The sequence below is a fragment of the Thermobia domestica genome, chromosome 8, assembly GCF_964235325.1.
Source record: "Thermobia domestica chromosome 8, izTheDome1.hap1.1, whole genome shotgun sequence".
In the NCBI taxonomy this organism is placed as follows: Eukaryota; Metazoa; Arthropoda; class Insecta; order Zygentoma; family Lepismatidae; genus Thermobia; species Thermobia domestica.
Genome location: NC_137461.1, coordinates 69,591,756 through 69,613,937, shown reverse-complemented (window position 1 = coordinate 69,613,937; position 22,182 = coordinate 69,591,756). Strand labels below are relative to the sequence as shown.

Below are 22,182 nucleotides of genomic sequence, written 5' to 3'. Positions count from 1 at the left end.
AGTGGTAAGGGAACATTTTTAAAAAATAAATCACCAATAATAATTTTAATAAAGAAAATGGGCAGTTTACATTCTCAGCGATCTTAACCTTTTTCACCTACGAAGATTATAGAATAAGCAAGTAACAAACAAATAAAATTATTTAAAAAAAAATAACTGAACGAAACATAAATTAATAATGATAGTTAATTAATGATGACAATGATTCAGTGCTGAATTTACGTATAAGCTAAACAAGCTATAGCTTAGGGTCCAGCTCGTTTGGGGACCCAAAAGTTAAAAAAAATGATTGTAATGTAAATTCCAAATAACAAGAAAAAGCAAATAAAATAAAACGAACATACAACAATGGTGTTCTGTATTGTAATGTAGTAGGCTTTCATTAAGCAAGTAATAGGGTTCTATTTCTCAGCCCCTCTGTTATCCAGCCCCGCTTATAATGGAGTCTTCGTTTCGCAGCCCTGCTTGTAATGGGCCTTTGTTTGCATTTAGACACCCATTAGGTCAACAAATTACTATATAGCATAATTATATCAAACCTAAAAAACGGTGACAGTTTGTCGCTGAAAAAAAAAAAACGACATATAAAGGGCTCCTTTCAATAGCTTCCAGTGCCGTAACTTAGATTTTTGTGTGTGTGTGTGGGGGGGGGGGCAAGCATTAATATGCGTATTTGGGCTCCCTAGAAAAAGTTGTTTTCCTAATTCTTGGGTACCCTCTTTCCATCTTTCTCTTAGTCTTTATGGGCCCCCCGGAGCCTGTGGACCCTCTCGCACGGCAAGGTCTGTGGGGCCGTTAGTTACGCCCCTAGGCCCGTTCCATGCATGACAAATTAATTAAATGTACAATATTGACAAATCTCAAAGCCATATGAATAAATATTATTTCTAGGGCCCCTAATAGTAGATTTTTTTTTTTTTTTTTTTTTACTGAAATAGACCCACGACTCATTTTTGTTTTATTTATCTTTTGTGTGCTGTTTTGTTTACGTATTGTACTGGACCTGTTTGATGCTTTATTCATAATTTCATGTTCATATCGTATATGGAGTAAGAAAATTTTGTCTTAAAATGGGCCTCCCTCGAACGGCGGGGAGTTTCCCTGGGGGCAGCTGCCCCCTCACAAGTTACGGCCTTGCTTAGGGCCCCATCAAACCTAAATCCAGCACTAATGAACGGTAAGTTTCAAAACAATCAGAAGATAAATATAACCAACATTAATATTATTTCAATCTAATAACATCCGGAACATCCGTTATTAAAATATTTTCTTTAAGAAACTCAGAGCGATTTATTATTGCATAGGAGAAACTACCGCATGAGAGTCTAATATATTAATGTTCTTAACTGTGCTCATCGATTTGCTCTCAAATTTTACTGAATAATTAAAAGCAGTAAATAGTATAAAAACATCGTAGAAAGTAAGTGAGGTAGGACTACAAAATTCTATTATTAAATTAACTAATATAGTAACCTCTGGTAAACCGTAAAAAATACTAAGCACTATAAGTTTAAATTTTGTCCGGTAGATGTCAGCTGCTGGAGGATATTTGTTGCCATTTAATGTCGAGGTGTGCAGCTTCTTCTATCTTTGTTTCAATAGTAGAGAAAATAGGATAAGAATGTTTACCGTTAAAACATACGCAGAGGTTGGGTCCTGAAGGTCCGAACTCCACGAAATCCCGACTTTTATGCAAATTTAGTCTAGTTTTAGGGACAATTTTACAAATTTAGGGATAATTTTGGTCAATGTTACGTTAAGGGGGTCCAGTAATTTCTTCCACACGAAATTTTCTATTTCTTCACTTGTTTCTATTGATTTTCGTTTGATTACATAATATAACATTATACAGGTTAGGTTAGGTTAGTTTTGGACACCCTTAACGGAACATGGACCCAAATTTTAATATAATTTACCCGAATTGAAATATAGTATTGAATTTGGACACTTCCAAAATTCTTTGGACCTCCCGAAAAAAAAAAAATTCTTCGTACTTCCCCGACCGTTAACAATGAAGATGTGTCGAGCGGTAATATCCGTGAACGGATTGACTTTATTAATGAACTTACATGGTAATCGCTCTAGCTATGGCTTCAAAGAAAAAAAAAAAAAAAGTTCGCTTTTGTTCAAGAGTTATCATGGCGGGGCTTCAAGTTTCGTCTATTCAAGATTCGCCTAATACCTCCTAGCTATGCAAACGTAGATCATAGCGATGACACAGAATTAATTTTCTTCTTAGGCGAAAGTTGAACTTTTTTTTAAAAAAAAGAGTTGAGTTGATTTTGGGTTTAACGTCCCGTTCGGCAGCGAGGCTATATGAGACGTGGATCTACTGATTAACGTGGAATCTGAACCACACGAGCTCCCGCCGGGAGTCGAACCCAAGTCTCTCACGCCAAAGGCGCGTACACTAACCGCTTAGCCACGAAGGAGATACTTAAAAAAAAGAAAGAAACTTGGTTTAGCTCGCATATGTTGGTAGTCCTAAGTCCTGCACCTCATTAATAGTTAACCTTTCCTCTCGAAACTATTTTCGCGCTCTTAATAATAGTCCAGTAGCCAACGTAAGGGGAAAATTTGCCAAACCCAGCAAAAATTAGTAACTTAATGAAACTTGCAGGATAATTTTATTTCATCAAGCATAGTAATATCCTAAAAGTCACCGAATATTCTTCTTTAGCTTCATCCAATATGGTTGCCATATCCAATATGGCCGCCACTATCTGTAGAATAATCATGTTTTCCTTGATTTCTTAAGTTACGTTCAATTCTACAGTCTTGGAACATATAACAAAATATTTTGTAATTAAAATTCGCTTTGTTTAAGTTATAATTCATCTTTGTAGGTTCTGGTAGATACAAAGTTACAAATGATAGTTAGGGCTTGTATCACTTAGTCCTGTACCTGTGTTTCTTTCAAGGTATTTTTCTGATTTCCTTGTATTTTTATACATATAATATTTATACAATATGTCAACATGAGATAGCAAAAATAGTCTGTGTAGAGAAAACATTTTTTAAGAAAAAATCAGTTTTTTGTAAACGATAGAAATAATTTATAGTATATAAAAGACACAAAAATTAACCCACCCAGTCGCGGTGCACTGTTGGGACAAAACGATACGGTTGGGTTGGATCAGATCGAGTGCTGCTTCAGATGAAAAGTCATTGAAACAACGAGTTTTAAGGAGAACGTTTATATTTTACTAATTTAGGTTTCATATAGTAAACTCTGCTTCTTTGAGAACAGAAACGGTACCTATTACACTGAAAAACTAATAAGAAAAAGAAAGAAGGAACTTCAAAAGATTCATAAAAGTAACATATAATTTAAAGATAGTTTAACATGTCACTTTTATTTTATTTATTTTTTTTTATTTTTTATTTTATTTATTTATTTATTTATTTATTTATTTATTTTTTTTTTTGTTTCCCAAAATGTGGTTTCCCTCAATTAATGCACATACCTGAGTAAAACAATCTCGAGCATGCACAGTTGAACTATGTACAGTCATGAAAGAAAGTATTCTTCAGTTGACAAAATTTATTTTCCTAATAACTCAATAATAAATTAACCTATTAGAGTACCGACTTTGGCAAGTTGTCAAGTTATAACTATTCTAAGGATAACAACAAAAAGATCCAAATTAATTCATTTGTTCCCGAGTTATTGGCAAAAGAAAATTTGTCAACAGTCAAATACTTTCTTTTCCGTGTATACATGAGAGATTTATATTTACAATACACCGGCTTCAGAAAAAGAGTTTGGTGTTGGTATGTTCAAACAAGTAATTGGGTAGCATTCTTAATTTTCTCCTCCGATCCCCAATCAATCGCTGGAATATCTTGCTCCAGCCAGGTTTGCTCCTGATATACAACTACAATACGTGTCGTCTGCTCGCACTTGCTCTTATGGGTAAAACTGAGAGATGAGCGACTGGTGTGAAATAAGTCTTCTGTATGTGAAATATCGACAGAAAACCAGTGCATCACCATCATGCGATGCATAAAAGTGAAATTGGAAATGTTATCTCCCTTTTACTAGTTCTTCAGGATTCGTAGTAGATTTGTTGAATACACTCACAACCTGTTGCAATTAAACTGACTATCTCATTAGTAGTTTCTAACAAGTTTTCTTCCCTTTCTGAAACAAAGCCGTGTTGCTTCATGAAAACTCATGTAAAAACAGTATCACATCATCCTTGTTTCCTCTTGTATTTTCAAGTATTTAAACATTTTGACTGGTTGATGAAATTGGCCTTCTTTATGAAAGAGCTTAAAAATATATATATATATATATATATATATATATATATATATATATATATATATATATATATATATATATATATATATATATATATATATATATATATAAATACTCTTAAAAGAAACAGATACAAGATTAAGCGACACAAGGCTACTCTGCCATCTCTAACTATGTACCTACCTAACCTACAGAGATATGTTATATATCAAATGGAAAAACAATTATTTACTAAATATTTTGTTGTAAGTTTCAAGACCGTAGAACTGAATTTAAGATAAGAAATTAACTAAAACATTATTGTTCTCGTATAGACGATAGTGATCAAGTTAGCTATGATAGTCATATTGTGTGAAGCTTAAGACGAATATCTGGGCACTTTTAAGATATGTCCATATTTGATGGAAAGAAACTGTCCTGCAAATTTCATTAATTTACTATTTCTTTTCGGATTCAGACCCGTATATACTGGATTAAAAATATATATTGATTTTTCAAATTTAGAAACTACAAACTTTTGCGTCATTTCTTATCAGTACTACCAACATAATTTCGCATTTTGAAAAGCGAATCTTGAATTCAAGATTCGCATACATTTTCTCTTGAGTTAACATCTGTAATTTCATTGCCTGAGGTTATTAGACGAATCTTAAATAGGCGAAAGTTGAAGTGCACCAAGTGAGTGACGTAAATCGCCACTACCAGTCAAGATGTTACCAGTATTCAAGAGTTATCGTGTGTACTAATGGAATATCTTAAATCGCCGTTATCCGCTAAGATGTTACCAGTATTCAAGAGTTACCATGTGGGCTAACGGAGTGACGTAAATCGCCGTTACCCGTTAAGATGTTACCAGTGTTATCGTGTGTACTAACGGAGTGACGTAAAACGGCGTAACCTGTTGAAGATGTTACCAGTGTTCAAGAATTATCGTGTGAACTAATGGAGTGACGTAGATTGTCGTTACCTGTTAAGATTTTACCAGATTGAGTCCATTAACAAAACTGAGTAGTGTTCACATCTGTCTATATTGCATATCATCTATGAAGGGAAGTATAACTATACCTCAGAATCTACTTTCAGCAAGTTACTAGCTTCCCATATTCAATATTTTAACTACTGATGTAAGCTATTTCTTCTAAACGAAATTTAAAATATAACATGATTATGTTAAAGTAGTTGTATCCAACGTTAGGTGTTTATAAATCTATTCTGGGTGCGAGCTCATGTGATTTGGAATCCCACACTAAGCTGTAGGTCCATCTCTCACATAATCTTGACGCGGAAAGAGACGTTAAACTCCTTAGCTGTTGCAATAGTTGAAACTGGCGGACAAGTTGTTTGCTTGGGTTGATAATTTTATAATCTGTTTGTTGACTTGTTTATTCACATTGCTTGGTTGATTGTTCAAGTTCTGACGAGGACGGCGAAGTCCATTTAGCAATTCAGAAAAAAAAAACATATTGTAAGAAAGAAAAAAAGAAAATTAAATCTTTAAGTTTAACGTCCCACGTTTATGCCGGCTAGGGTAAAGGAGACGGTGATGATGAGAAATGAAGGAAATGGTAAAATGAAGAAAGTGGGAGGAACCTTGAGTACCCCCGAGAAAACCCATACACACGGTGTTTGTCCACCACAAAGCTCACCTGGCGCGAGCTGGGACCGAACCAAGGACCCCATGCACCGGAAGTGAACGCTCTAGCACTGAGCCATCGCGGCCCCATGTTGTAAGAAGAATTGAATAAGAGATAATAAAGAGAACCGAAGAAATAGCAATAACAAAGAATCTTAATGAGTCATATTTAGATTAGATGAATTGATGCTATTAAGATGAGGTTGGAGGTTGGACACGAATATGATGCGTTTATTATACATGTTGTTATTCGTCCTTGTTTAGCCTGAAACAGTTGCATAGGTTAATCTAAGGCAATCCTCTCTTGAAAACATGAATCGTTGAGTTCGAAAACCAGTCATCTCCATTTTAGAGGAAAGACAAAAAACTACATTCATCTCAGGGACGTACACAGGAATTTATTTCGGGAGGGTTTCTAAAGCGTTTCGGGGGGTCAAAATACAATTTGAGGCTAAATTATATGAAAATATCTAAAAAATTGCCCCTAAAAGTAGACTACCTTTACAAAAAAAAGTCGGGATTTCGGGGGGGTCCGGATTTTCAGGACTCACCCCCTGCATACGCCCCTGATTCATCTCCCGAATACTTCATATTATCAAACTAAGAGGGAATTTCAATGCTCAATATTTTCTATAGCCAGTTGGGGGAGATGACTTCTTTTCATCCTAAACGTGTGTCCACATCGGTTGAGCTGGAAAGTGCGATAATCTAATTTGGTCAAAATATGGAGATAACTGGTTTTTGGAATTCATCGATTCATATACTTGGTCGTGATTTGCATAACAACAATAATATCAACATTTATATTTGCTTAACCCTATCTACATTAACTACCGATAACTAACACATTCAAAGTTTAGTTTGAATTGTGTGTGTATGTGTGTATCTGTATGTGTTAATTACCGTGTTATTATCATGTTTAAAAGACTTTACTACATATGTCTCTGAATAAAATCATGTGATTTCGAAATTCTACATTCAAATTTGGAATATTTTGAAGAAAAATAAACCGATTGATTAAATCTATATGGCGACGTCTTTTATAAATTTGCTTTAAATATCGAACTCACATCCCTTGATTTTAGAGCGAAGAAGAGAGACCGAGAAAGAAAGAATATTGTTACCAAATGAACCGAGAATCCACTGAAGTTGCTTCCGAGCTCCGGGATCCTGCCTCGATATATATTTGTTTGTGTGTTTGGAATGTGTCCAATTTAATTAAGCTTTCAGAGTTCGATTTGTTACTTGGAGCAAATACTTTTGTTGTTTTCGGGTTCTAAACCGAATCGTCTGCTGAAACAAATTAGTTTTATTACTTTTTAAAAAAGAAAAAGAAAATGATTTTGTTGATTTGGTATAATATCTAACAGTACATTACAGACTCATTAAGAATGTAAGTTTCTTGTCTAAATGGAAAAAAAACCATCTTAAGCGCAGGAAATAAATATATCTTAAGGTAGTTCTATACTACTAAATTTTTCATGTTAAATTTAGTACAACATGGATATCTATGGAGATGAATCATTAATCATTACAAATAAAATGCATTATGATGTTCAATATTCCACCTTAAACTGTAGGTGAACGTTTAATATAACCTTGAAGCTGAAAACACACGTTAAAGTTTAACAAACAAATAAATAGGAGAAACAAATTCTTAGTTTATTAAATAAAAAAACGTCAAACGAGACATATAAACTAATCCATAGACCTTATTGAATTGAACAAGATTATAAGCATGAGTTTAAAATAAAATTCCGTGCGTAGTTTTCGAAAAAAGGGAGAAACAACAATTAATACGTAAACCTAAAAAATTGATGCTGCATAAGAACCATTCTACTTATTGAGGTGAAACGGATACCGATGCTGTGTAAGGGCTATCCCACTTATTGAGGTGAAACTGATTACTGATGCTATGTCGTATAAGAACGATACCACCTACTGAGGTAAAACTGATACTGATGTTATATAAGAGCCATACCACTTATTGAGGTGAAACTGATGCTCATACTGTATAAAACCATATCATTTATTGAGATGAAACGGATACTGATGTTATATAAAAGCCAAACTACTTATGGAGGTGAAGTTGATACTGATGCTGTATAAAAGCCAAACTACTTATTGAGGTGAAACTGATTACTGATGCTATACCGTATAAGAACGATACCACCTACTGAGGCGAAACTGATACTAATGTTATATAAGAGCCATACCACTTATTGAGGTGAAACTGATGCTCATACTGTATAAAACCATATCATTTATTGAGATGAAACGGATATTGATGCTATATAAAAGCCAAACTATTTATGGAGGTGAAACTGATAATGATACTGTATAAAAGCCAAACTACTTATTGAGGTGAAACTGATTACTGATGCTACCGTATAAGAACGATACCACCTACTGAGGTGAAACTAATAGTGATGTTGTATAAGAGCCATACCACTTATTGACGTGAAACTCATACTAAAACTGTACAAGAACCATACAACTTACTGAGGTGAAACTGATACTGATGCTGTATAAAACCATACCACTTATTGAGATGAAACAGATACTGATGCTATATAAAAGCCAAACTACTTATTGAGGTGAAACTGATAATGATGTTGCATAAGAACAAATACAACTTATTGAGGTAAAACCGATACTGAAATATAACCCATTAAGTTCTTCATTATAATACTATCAAGAGACGAGAACACGTAGTATTGTTAATGACATAGGGTCTGCAGCCTAAAATTGCCATTAACTCTTAAGTTTTAATTTCTGTTTAACTAGAATATTATCGAAATGTAAAACATATATCAATCAATAGAACGCATCGAACTGAAGAAAGTAACACACTTCGAGAGTAAATTCTCATGTGTAGTTTTCGAGATAAATCGAAGAAAATGAACTTTTGTTGAGGTTGAAAGATATGTCATTCGTTGTCAATAAACATTGACAAGTTTTCATTTTGGTGGAAGAAATTGTTATTTATTCATGTGATGTGCATGTAGAACCTATTAGATTCCTGTTTATATTTTCTTAACTGTGACACACATACTCTTTACACATATACTACTTGTAAAGAATTAATATTGAAATGTTTTGAGTATATGTGTACTTTAAATTAACCAATTCAATAATGTTCTCATACTCTATCTCGCAATATAAAACTTAACAGCAGGGCAATGACAGAGTTGCCCTCAGTGAATTGAGGGCAAACGTATTAAGGAAAGACAAGTACTGTTGACAGATATTGAACACTGCACTTTTTTTTTTTTCAACTCGAAGCAATAGGCAGCCTCTGAATCTTTTCTGCTCTGGCGGGATATCTATTTTAGTCCCAGTCAGACACCAGTGGAAAAGGAAATCCAATTAACTGGTCTGCAATACGCCGCGCCGGATGCAAACGAAAATGTGCTTAGGTCATTGAACAGTGCTACCATCTATTGGTGATAAATGAAAGTAATACTATCAAGTGAAATTATACAGGGTATTCATTTTTTTTTAAATGGTGTGTTATTATGTGAAGAAAACACCTGTTTACTACTTTCATACTCAAGTGTAACTTACACTTTTTTATTTTTAGAGACAGACATCAGATTCCAAGTTTCGAATGAGTTTGCAAAATGAAATGAAATCTTTCAGTTGAATGTCTTACGATTATACTCTTTAGCCTAAGGGAGACGGATGATTAAGGCAAGTGAATAATGATGATGGAAGAATTAGTGGAATGAGAATGTGGGAGGAAACGTAAGTAACCCAAGAAACCCACGGACACTATATTGTTCATCACGAACTTATTAAGCTGGGGATCGAACGTGGAACATGAAATACATAGGGGAGACGGGAAAAAGGCTCATGGACAGATTGAAACAACATAAAGATGATGTTTGAATGAAAAGAGAAAATAATGCTATTTACAAACATGTGAAAGAAACGGGACATAGGATAGATTGGGAAGGGGCTAGAGGCTTAGAAAGAGAAAAAAGAAAGATTATTAGGAAGTGGAAGGAAGCGAGAAGAATAAAGAAAGAACAAGAGGAGAACTTAATGAACTGGACAAGTGGTATAAATATACATGAGCAATGGGAGAAATTATTAGAAGTGATAGAAAAGAAAAATGCATAAGAATATTAGTGCAATTTGAATATTTCCAAATTTCTGTTATTTTATTTTATTTTATTTTATTTTATTTTATTTTATTTTATTTTATTTTATATAAAGATCAATAGAATTGTAAATTGCATTGACAATTAACATATATTAACAATGTAATTATATGATATTGTTACATATTACAAATTTAAATTTTATACATATAAAAACAACAATTAAAATTATATAAATGAAAAATGCTAACTAACGGCTGAGGAAGATATAAGATTTGCTGTCATCTGTCTTTTCTCAATGTCTGATGAAGAGGACGTTAGGTCCTTGAAACTGTAACAAAAATCGTATAATTATTAAATAATTCATTTTGTTCTGGTCAGAAAAATGTGTTTTAAAATGTTATTGTGATTATCCAGAACCATGGAGTATATTTATTGCAAATAAAAACAGGTAGAAACGTAAGTGAAATAAATAATAAATTATGATAGGCGAAAAGTCTAGTTAGTAAAGATACCACCTAGGGAAGCCATGAAAACAGCAAAAAGGAGAAAAGCTAAATTACAGAGAGAAGGTACGTAGGTTAAAGGAGATACTAGAGGAAGAAGAAAGAAGATATAGAAGAGACTAAACAATTAAGTTAGAAAGGAAGATAATGAGAAATAATTAACCAATGACCTAGACAACCTAAAGACAAACAAGGCTAAATACTATGATTTAATGTTTTTTGTTTTTTATGTTTTTGTTGCTATGAAGTGGATGGAGTTGTAATAAAAAATAAATAAATAAATAATATGAAAAGTGAGATTAAAGATACGTTTTAAAGTTTATGATGCTAAAAAGAGAGTGCCTCTCCCGTAGCTAAAGGGGGATAAGTCGTTCAAGAAAGAGGAGATAAAAAAAATAAAGAGAGAGAGAACATAGTGTAAGAAGCAGTAGCACGTCTGCTCTATAATAAGTCCCGAAAATGCAGGCAACAGCAAGGGCAAGTGGAGGATTAAGAAATAAAAGAGAGTAACTAAAAACCTGTCCTTAGATTCTTTGTTTTGGAATCTTTAGAAACTTTTTTTTTATTCTTGGTACGCACTGATTGGAATAAGTTAGAAACTTTTTTTTTTATTCTTGGTACGCACTGACTGGAATAAGCACTGGCGCAAATCCCGGGGGGACGAGGGGTCATGTCCCCTCCAATCTTGGACCTGGGGGGGACTGTCCCCCAATAATCTGACGTGAAAAGTTCTTTTTGGGATAAGTGTGATGATTTGTGTCAGACTGCCACAAAGGAATGTAAGATGAAATTGATTTATCTTGGCTTTTCCATCTTTTAAAAAGGATCGTATTCTGTAGTATTTCAAACTGAACTTCGTGCTGTAGTGCGTTTAGTAGTCTCATCAATATCCACTTCCGCTACTTGGGCATAAATTGCAATAAATGCCAGAGGAGGATATACCCCTCTCCTCATGCTGGAAAGTTGTCTCAGCTGTAGGTACGGACACAAATTCCGGGGAAATGGCGGGACATGTCCCCCCCAACATTTGAACTGAGGCTCTCCCAATAATCCGATTTGAAAAACGTTTTTTGCATATAAGTGTGATTATTTGTGTCTGATTGCCACAAACGAAAGTGAGATGAAATTGATTTATCTTGGCTTTTCCATTTTTAATGAAAATGAAGGCGTGCGACTGTGCGGGACGTAACCTGATGTGAAATTTTATCTCCTTCTCTCCCCTAGGCCCTAACATACGAAGAGTATATAGACTACCCAATGTCAGTAGAACCCATCTTTTCAGTAAACGCGCATTTCATCTATTTGTAGTATCAGCCTAGGCATCTACTCATGCTTCGTAAGCTAACTAACTCTATGGCCTATTGAACCCGGAGGTTCAATGCCGAGTTCACAAAAGCTCTCCACTGACTTCTATCCTTAGCCATTATAACGACTCTATAGAAAAGCGTCGTCAACCTGGTCCGTCTTGTAATATATAAGTTACGAAGCGATAATTACTTTTCTTTATGCAAGAATCAACTCAGATATTCAAAGATCATTAGTCTCACCTTTATTGCTTGATATGTCTTAAATATTCCTTTTTAAAACCGGGAAATACATAAATTCACTTGACTAGGTCAACACATAACATGTACATAGCCACAACTATCCCATAATAATCTCTTACATATATTAAAAACATTCTTCTTTTCTGTTAATTTAAAATGAACATTCTACTAAGTATATTACATATTTATGAGCACTTTTTGCCCACGGTACAGGTAAATATTATACAAACTAAAGTATTTCGTTATAGAAAATGTCGCCCGACAAAGGGACTGAATATAAAAGTCATGAGTAGGCTTGGCTTTTATATTCAAGAACCACTGGTCTGATTAGATTAATGTTCGTACATTACATATGTTCTTTATATTTTGATCACACCTCGTATATATCTTCATTACTTTTTGGTTAACCCTCATATATATATAAAATATTAGTTATTATCATTCACATAAATACATTTACAATAAATCTTTGATTTCATTAATATTTCTCTTTTATTACATTATTATTTATTCTTTATCATTAAAAACATCGTCGCTTAGAAATATAATTAACGAGGGTGAAACACAAATTATCAAGATTACTAGTTTCGATCATTATTACAAACGATGATGTGACAAATAATATTTGTTCTTTTCGGGCGCATTGTATAACAAATAAGTTAGATGTTGCAATTGTAATGTATACATAGTAGCACTAAGATGTCCAAAATAAAGAAGAATTTCACTCAAGGTAGTCATTGAATAATTGATTTTATAGAATGGATCTTATTCTTAACATAATCTTTGATAATTAAACACAAATCAATCTGATATAAAATAATTTTTGCCTTTAACTAATTATAAATTGAATTATGATTCTTCACATTAATAAGAAAGAATAAAAATTAAACATAACCTACGTTTGAATAATCAAATAGAAGTAAATAAATTTATTTTACAGAAACAAAAGACACCTTTTTGTTATTAAATAAACACATTTTTCATTATTATTGTTATTTTTCATTCTTATTTATTTGATCAAGAATGTTGGGTGCTACTAACTCTTTAACTAGATGCATTTCAAATATTTATAACCATCGTTTTCATTATTAATATTAACACAAACTTTAAAACGAAAATTCACAAGAATCGATAACCAACATGGGTTTAACCTAATTTCGTTAACGGTAATCATGTTACATTCGCACTGGCATATGAATCTAATAAAGTGCACTGTACTGCACAATCGTGATTATGTTCTACATTAGGTTGTACAGGTCTTTCATCGTGATTTGAATTTTGATACGAAGTACCATCTCGTGAACACTGATTATGTCTATACATAGGATTGGTAGCATCTCTAGGATTTCGACATGTATTTCTATTGTTTTTGTGTCTACTTCGGTTGATTAGGTTAGGCGGATTCCCTACATAGCCTTGTCTATTTTGTTCATTTTGATTGCTAGAGTATACTCGTCTTAGGTTCGGTTCAGTATTATTCATACTTCGGATATCCAAATTCCGAACAGGGACCGAATGATCTGAAGTATTCTTATTTTTACCCATTCCTGATTGTGTTAGATTCATAGCATGGTATTGAGTTTCGTAGCATTGCACAAGCATTAATAAATGACTGAAACTCATACACTGTGTGGAAAATAAGATCTGCTGTAATTTAAATGGAAGCAAATTGCGAATCGATGCAATTATTCTTGATTCCGATTGCAAGGGATTAACAACCTTTAATTCATTATAGACATTTACAACAAACTCTACAATAGATTTGTGCAATCGAGGATTGAAATGTTGATTTCTAAGAGTGGCATCTCTGTTTGCCAGCAAAAAGTCATTTTCGTAATTCGCGATCAATGCCGCTTTAAATTCCTCATATGTACTAATGTGATCACGTATTGCCTTAAACCATAAGGAACAAGGTGGGAGTAATACATGGGGTATTAATTGCATGTATTGTGATCGGTCGATAGACATTATATTGCATTCATCTTGGAATTTCTCTAAGAAAGAACTAGCATTTTCATTGCACTTACCACTAAATTTACTCATGGCTTTGATTTCGCTCATCTTGACACTTAACTTTACCTTTCTTTTCTCACTCCTTGTTCTTGTGGTGTGATTGTTCCGGTCCGTAGCGTGCTGTGTCATGATACCATTTATATTTCGTTCATCAGTGATCTTCGGACAATTTTCCTCTAATATAATATCCTCCTCAGATTCCGGCGAAGGCGTATTTATATCCGGTGATTGGGGAAACTCGAAGCGATCACTGCCCAGATTATTGCGATAAATGGTGTCTCTAGCCTGTAACGTTTTAATTTCTTCCTGCATAGTAGCCAACTGGATCTTTTGATGTTTAACGGAAGATTCTATTAACGTTAAATCCTTTTTTACAGCACAGATTTCATGATTTTGATGATCGTGCTTTTCTTGACACTCATCGGCTATCCTTTTTAACTTCTCTTCAAACTGCGAGGATATGTCGTTCATCACCTGGACGATTGTTTGTTTCGTATCGTCTGATTTCAGTTCTATCCGTTCTATTCGTTTACTTAATTCTTCATACTGCTTGCTAGCTTCGTTAAATTTCAGTTCTATCTTCTTTTCCATGGTCTGGTTAGCTTCATAGAACTTCAGTTCTATCTTCTGTTCCATGGTCTGGTTAGCTTCGTTTAACTTCTGTTCCATGGTCTGGTTAGATTCGTTTAACTTCTGTTCCATGGTCTTGTTAGCTTCGTTGAATTTCACTTCTATCTTCTGTTCCATGGCCTGGTTAGCTTCATAGAACTTCTGTTCCATGATCTGGTTATATTCGTTGAACTTCTGTTCCATGGTTTGTTTTATCTCAGTCGTCATTTGCATAATTTGTCGCTGCACCGCTAACAAAAGTCGATCCTCAAATGACAAACTTGGTGTTGCACTAATTTCACCTGGATTACTGGTATTAGATTCCTGTTGCACTATTTCACTATCCATTTTTCTTTTGATGACCTTACCGCTTCGTAATACGGTTAAGTTCGTATTCATAAATGGTAATATCCAAGTAAATTCAGCCCTACTTTCCTTCTTCGGGAACTGAATTTTCAAAAGTCCCGGGTTTGGTAAACCAAATTTTTATAACGACTCTATAGAAAAGCGTCGTCAACCTGGTCCGTCTTGTAATATATAAGTTACGAAGCGATAATTACTTTTCTTTATGCAAGAATCAACTCAGATATTCAAAGATCATTAGTCTCACCTTTATTGCTTGATATGTCTTAAATATTCCTTTTTAAAACCGGGAAATACATAAATTCACTTGACTAGGTCAACACATAACATGTACATAGCCACAACTATCCCATAATAATCTCTTACATATATTAAAAACATTCTTCTTTTCTGTTAATTTAAAATGAACATTCTACTAAGTATATTACATATTTATGAGCACTTTTTGCCCACGGTACAGGTAAATATTATACAAACTAAAGTATTTCGTTATACCATCTCGATCCACTTTCTACTTTGGATTCTAATTTCTGCGAGATCCATCTTAATATTGTCCTCCCATCTGCGCTTTGGTCTTCCTAATGGTCGTTTTCCGATTTGTCTTCCAGTCAAGACTTTGAAAGCGTTTCTACTTTCTTCCATCCTAGCTACATGACCTGCCCACCTAAGCCACCTAGACTTCATGACCCTAAGAATGTTTGGTAATCCGCATAAATTATGTAGTTCCTCGTTATGAAGTTTCCGCCATTCCTCATTCCTGTTCTTCTTGGGTCCGAATATTCGTCCAGGGTCTTGTTCTCAAGTGCTTTCAGTCTATGTTCTTCCCTCAGAGCAAGCGACCATGTTTAGAAACCATACAGAACAACAGGCATGATTATCGTTTTATATATTTTAAGCTTCAAATTCCTCGACAGAATTAGCGACGACAAGAGATTTTGAACTGAATAATAACACGGATTTCCTGTTTTTGGTCGACATTTAATTTCTTCTTGAATATGATTTTCGTTTGTTAATATTGATCCTAGATATTTGAAACTATCCACTTTATCAAAAGTATTACAGGTATTTAATATTTTAACGCATTCATAATTTGCCATATTACGGTCCCGACGCACTTCCATGTATTTAGTTTTCTCTGCATTTACTTTTAAACCCATGTCCCTGCAAGCGTTTAATAAGACCTCTGAATTTCTTTCTATTGTTCTCCCATCATCTCGTATTAAATTTACATAATCAGCGTACGCCATAACCTGGTGAACACCGTTCAACTCTAGGCCCTGGTTGTTATCCTTGATTTTCCTTATAGCGTATTCCAGGACAAAGTTGAATAATAATGGCGACAACGCATCTCCTTGTTTCAGGCCATTCTCGACGTGAAAGCTCGTGGACAAAACTTTTCCTGCTCGGACTTTACTTTTGGATTCGTTTAAAAATGCCTTAATTAATCTAATTAGCTTCTTCGGTATTCCAAATTCTGTAAGAACGTTGTACAATGTTTCTCTTCTAACCGAGTCGTAAGCCTTTCTAAAATCAATAAATAGTTGATGTACCGGGGTATTGTACTTCCACTTCTTTTCGAGTTGACGAATTGTAAATATTTGGTCGATAGTTGATCGATTTCGTCTAAATCCGCACTGATAATCCCTAATAATTTCATCTGCGTATGGGGTCAATCTTGCTAATAGAATGTTTCAAAGGATGTTAACAGGAGAGAGATGCCTCCATAATTATTACAGTCAGTTTTGTCGCCTTTCTTGTGGATTGGAACAACGATTGATTCTTTCCACTCTTGTGGCAATTCTTCCTTGTTCCAGATAAGGAGAATGAGTTTGTGTATCTTGTTCCACGATTTTTCACCTCCAGCTAAAATTAACTCAGCCGGAATTTCATCTACACCCGGAGATTTGTGTTTCTTTAATTTCTTTATATCGATTTCTACTTCTATTCGGTTGGGTTCTGGAATATATGGTTCTGCGGTGTGTATCTCCCTTTCTCCACGCACATTAGTTTTTGGCTGCATGTTCAGCAAATCGTCAAAGAAGTCTTTCCATCTATTTAAAATGCTATCTGTATCAGGGAGAACTGTTCCGTCGGCTTTCTTTAATATAAGCACGAGGTTGATAGCTTTTCTTAGATTCGTTGATTCCTTTATACATGTCCCAAATGTTTTTATTTTTACTATTATCTTGAAGTTCCTTAATTTTAGTTTTCAAAAAATCGCGATCCTTTGTTCTAAAAGTTTTGGAAGTTTCCCGCCTGATGTCTACGAAATTTTGTGCAGTTATTTCATTAGGATTTTGTAGCCAACGTAATTTTGCCTGTTTTCTCTTCTCTACTAGCTTAATGCATTCCTGGTCGAACCATGTTTGTTCCTACGTATTTCCGCGTGCCCCAATTTTTCTTTTGAAAGAGGATGCTTCGTAAGCAAGAAAAGAATTCAATTGCTGGAATATTTTTCTCCATAATCTTAAGGTTACATCTGTTAACTAAAGAGTATATGACATGTTTCAGATTTCTGTAACAATTCCTCATCATTTTGCTCAAATAAGAGTATTGTTGCGTCATACGTAATTGATATTCTTTCTTTATAGTTTTGTCATTATTTATATTATTATATTATTATAAAACAATTTTAACGTGGATCTTTGGGGATGTCTAATTAGAAACATACCAATTATAAATATACATGTATTCAGATTTCAGAATGTGTTCACGGCAGTTATTTGTAATACTGATATGTACTACTACTTCATCTACAGCGCCTAATATATAATATACTCTACAAAAGGCTCACTCAGAAATCAGATTCATCTACCGCAATATGAGTTTCACCCTTTTCTAGAATAAGCTTCAAATCTGCCCACCTCCCAATGTTGAAGACAATCGATGGCGTCTTTAGGATTTTGTTTCGAGGGGCTATGCCCAGGAAAGGAAGTGGGCAATTGCACACCTGAGTTTGAGAATTAAATATACTTTTATTTATGCATAAATTGAAGTTATAATGGCAAGAATTGCAGACCGATAAATTCTATACGGTATGATACAAAAATTTAGGAGTGAATCTAACCCTTTATTCTATTCATAGAAGAAAAAGGAAACATCCTCTTGGCCATCCTAATTTCCCGGGCTAATTATTCCTCCGTTTTGGTTTTCTTTAATTCAAACATTTTCTTCTTTTAAAAATAACTAAACGATATAATTTTTCCTTTGTTATAATAACTAAAGTCCCGTCATGTTGATATCCGCGTAAGTTGGTGTGGAACACCAGTTTCGCTTATCAACTCCTCTTAGTTTTGGTGTTATTGATGACGGCCGACTTGAATCACAACTGACAATGGTCGATAAAGTATGATAGGCGAAACGAAAGAAAGTAACATCAAGAAAAGGAAACAGAAAAGTAGAAAGGACGAAAGAAAGAACAAAAGAACGTAGTTCTTTCATGGAATGAAATTTGACAAATACAATATTATTTCTGAACAAACAGCATAAGAAAATGAAAAGTCAATGACATTCTTAGAAATGGTAAGAAGGATTATTGTTGTATGTGGAATGAGAAAAACTAACAAATTTATTTCAGGGGGAGCTTGAGCCCGATAGCCTCCTAAATATGGCACTGAAGACGATTCTGCTCCCCTGATCCTCCACAACTTCAACATTTTCAATTTCATAAATATTTTGAGCATTATATATATATATATATATATATATATATATATATATATATATTATGGGAACGGTCGTACCCGTCCCCCCCAATGTTCAAGACAGATTTGCGCCGATGGGAATAAGTGATGTTAAATTATTAATACCATTTGCAAGAAACAATACGAAACAAATATGAGTGTAAAAAATATAAGAACATTATAAAGATGTCATTAAATTTTCTACGGTCCCCAGACAAATCAACGAAATCGTAGAGTCTCGTCTTGGCGGCTCTGGTGATCCTCCTAATTATTATAGAGTCATTATTTATACATCGTTGGAAAGCTAATGGAACACACACACACACCAATGAAGTAATATTTGTGCAGTTCTCGCCCTATTCGTGGAAGAAGAAGAAGGAGAAACAAAAAGTCCTAAAAACATGAAAAATAGAATTTGTGAGGCCCTGGCAACCCTTGCAGTCACCCTACGCTGACAAAATGGTCTTAATGTGTAGGCAGCACACTTGTGACTATAATATAAAAAAATGATAGCTTTTCCTGTAATACAAAGCGAGATAAAAAAAATCAGAACGAAATTCCTATAAAAACGCCCTGTATATCATTTTCGAAGGGCTGTCGCAGACTTTCGCGTTGGCAGCCCTGATAACCTCCTTAATCATCATAGAGTCATGTTACATCATGTACAGCAACAAGAATTATGTTTCTAGACCAATTCAGTGAAAAGATGTCTTATACGGAACCGTCCTGAAAATTAATTTACGTCAAAAAAAAACGAGACTCAAAAATATGCCCAACTTTGCCCCCTCCTCCCCCATGTAAGTACACATACAGGGTATTAGCATGTAGTGGACTACTTCATTGCTTCACATACCAATTTTGTATGAGTGTACCACCAATGGGGAAATGACTCCCCCCCCCAAAAAAAAACCTGATGCTAAAAGACAAAAAACACGAAAAATGCATATCGGTGGAAAGCTTAATACTTCAGAAACACAGTGATACGAAAATTATCTTCTAGCTTAATTACGGGCTGAGCTATTGAGGTTTAAATCCTTAGCTCAGCAGTTGCGTCAATGGGAGTTTAAAGGTTAATACAAACGTTGTTTGAAATAAAGTTATGTGAGGACTTTGTAAGCTATAACTGAAATAATTATTTGCAGCATCAGACGAAAGTAAGTTTTCATACGCTATAGCCTATTCTTCATTTTCACATAAGTAATGTAAAAAGTAATTATTCTGTAAGCAAAGTAATTATAACTAACTTTTCTTGGCTACAACAGCACCCTTTAACAAAACATGTTACAAAACTCAACCATTTTAATGTATTAAGTACTTTCGATCCCCTACTAACAAATTCATGTTCGACTGTACTTATCTTGAAAAGTATACAGTTCTCTTGAAATGCAATATAAGTATTTAAGCAAAGACAAGGGAGAAATAAATAAAAGATTTTTAGACACGCAATTACAGGTTGATTCAGACTTACTGGAGTCCTAAGATGAATTTCTTCTTAACTTTTGGTGGACTTAACAACTTTATTCTCGCAAGTTTAAGGACAAAGTAGAGATAACCAAGACGAAATTGATTGCAACATTAAAGAAAGAAGTGACATTTATATTTCAAAATTCTTTGTTATCAACTTAAAACTTAGTTTATAAAAATTTAAAATCTCTTTTCTAGTAGTCAAGGGGTCGTAAAACTAATCGTGCAAAATATATGAGAAAAAAATTAAAGGCAAAAATGTGTTCTTTATCGTTTTCTTGTAATAGCTTTTGGTTTCAGTCCTTTGAAACGCAAAATCATTGTGGTGTACGAGTAAAAGTGAAGCAATAAGAACTGGGATTAGTAATCCACTTTTACGATATCAAATTTTGGGAGAATTAGTTATAACCCCGTAATGTGTTTCATTTATTTAACTGTGGAAGAATTAAAAAGCTTGACACTATCTATTAATCTTTGTATACAGAGTGGTTGCAAATTATTAGACGATTTTAGAAGGCTATATTTTTACTAATACTAATTAAAAACATATGACTTCAGTGTCATTGGAAAGAGGGGAGTATGAAGTTTTATCTTGAATTTAGATGTACTGATGTGAGCTCCACGTTCTTCCCCGACAGATGTCTAACCGGTGATATCGTTTGTGCCTAACCTTCTCAAGTATATCTGGCGTGATGTTTTCGATGGCTCTGATAATGCGCCTTCTTAATTCTGGTAATATAGCTGGAAATGGGGGGATGTAAACGTCCTTAACGAAGTCCCACAGGAAGAAAGCACTCACTGTAGGTCTGGTGAACTGGTGACCATATGAAGAATGTGTTGTTTGTGGCCGATCCATGACTAATTCATCTTCCTGGCATATGTCGATTTAGGTACCCCCGAACACACGTATGCCAATATGGAAGGACCACGTTTGTTGCACAATGAATTCCTATTTCTCATCCGTGAGCTGTGACGTTAACCAACCTTCCAACATGTCAAGTTATACGTTTTCCATAGTAGTGTTCTAAACAAAACAAAAAAAAAGTATCTTAGAAACGCATAAAACACGTTCACGTTTGTGCATTCACGTTCTAGAAGTACCTCAATGACAACACGATGAGGAACAAGGAAAAAAGAAAAAAAACTTACAACACATGAAAAATGAAAACAACTTAAAATGAGAACCTCAAAAACCTTGAGAATAACATAAGATATCATGAGATGACGTCTGCCGTATTACACATGAGGCTCACACCGAGTGCATCTAAAGTCAGAATAAAACTTAGAAAGATAGTGTATTTCTGTTTAGTATTATTGGAAATATAACCTTCTAAAATCATCCAAGTATTTGTAACCACCCTGTATAAAAGAAATAAATCTTGACTAACTGATTGATCAACGTCTACCAAATCACTTAAACTAGAAATTAGATATTTTGGACAGTTCATAAAATTTGTATAAAGTACCACTAAGAATGGATTTTTGAAAATTCGACGTGAAAGGAGGAGAAATGGGGTTTACAATTATTATAACAAGCTACCCATGTCTCGAAACCTCTTACGGTTAGACACATGAATTTTAGCATTTGGACTTTTCATTTAATATACACGTTTTTAGAGTTTGACCTGGAATGGAAGAAAAAAGTGGTAGGAGTGGTTCCCTAAAATGTCCCATACAAGGTACTCGAATTTCATGCGTGACTTCGCTCTCGGGCGAGTTTTATATGAAACATGCTGAAGGAAGAACGCAAAATATCGACCTCAGTAGCACATGGAGGTATTTGCTAGTCAAATATGTATTTTCAATACATATGTAATCATGGACGCTTGCAGCGGGGGCAAGGTCGAGCAATTACCCCTTCTTGGATTTTCGAAATACATGTCAAAAAATGTTACATTTACTCATTCCCACTATAGTATTTGATATATTTACTGTAGTTAATAAAGCCAAAGAAGCATTCAACAAGAAAAGGTCACTCTTGAAATGAAATG

General features: G+C 34.2%; 1 protein-coding gene across 2 annotated transcripts in view; it reads left to right on the top strand.

The window, feature by feature from the left end:
- Schip1 (Schwannomin interacting protein 1) overlaps positions 1-22,182 on the top strand; it is a 523,495-nt gene that overhangs the window by 256,437 nt on the left and 244,876 nt on the right. The window lies entirely within an intron of this gene.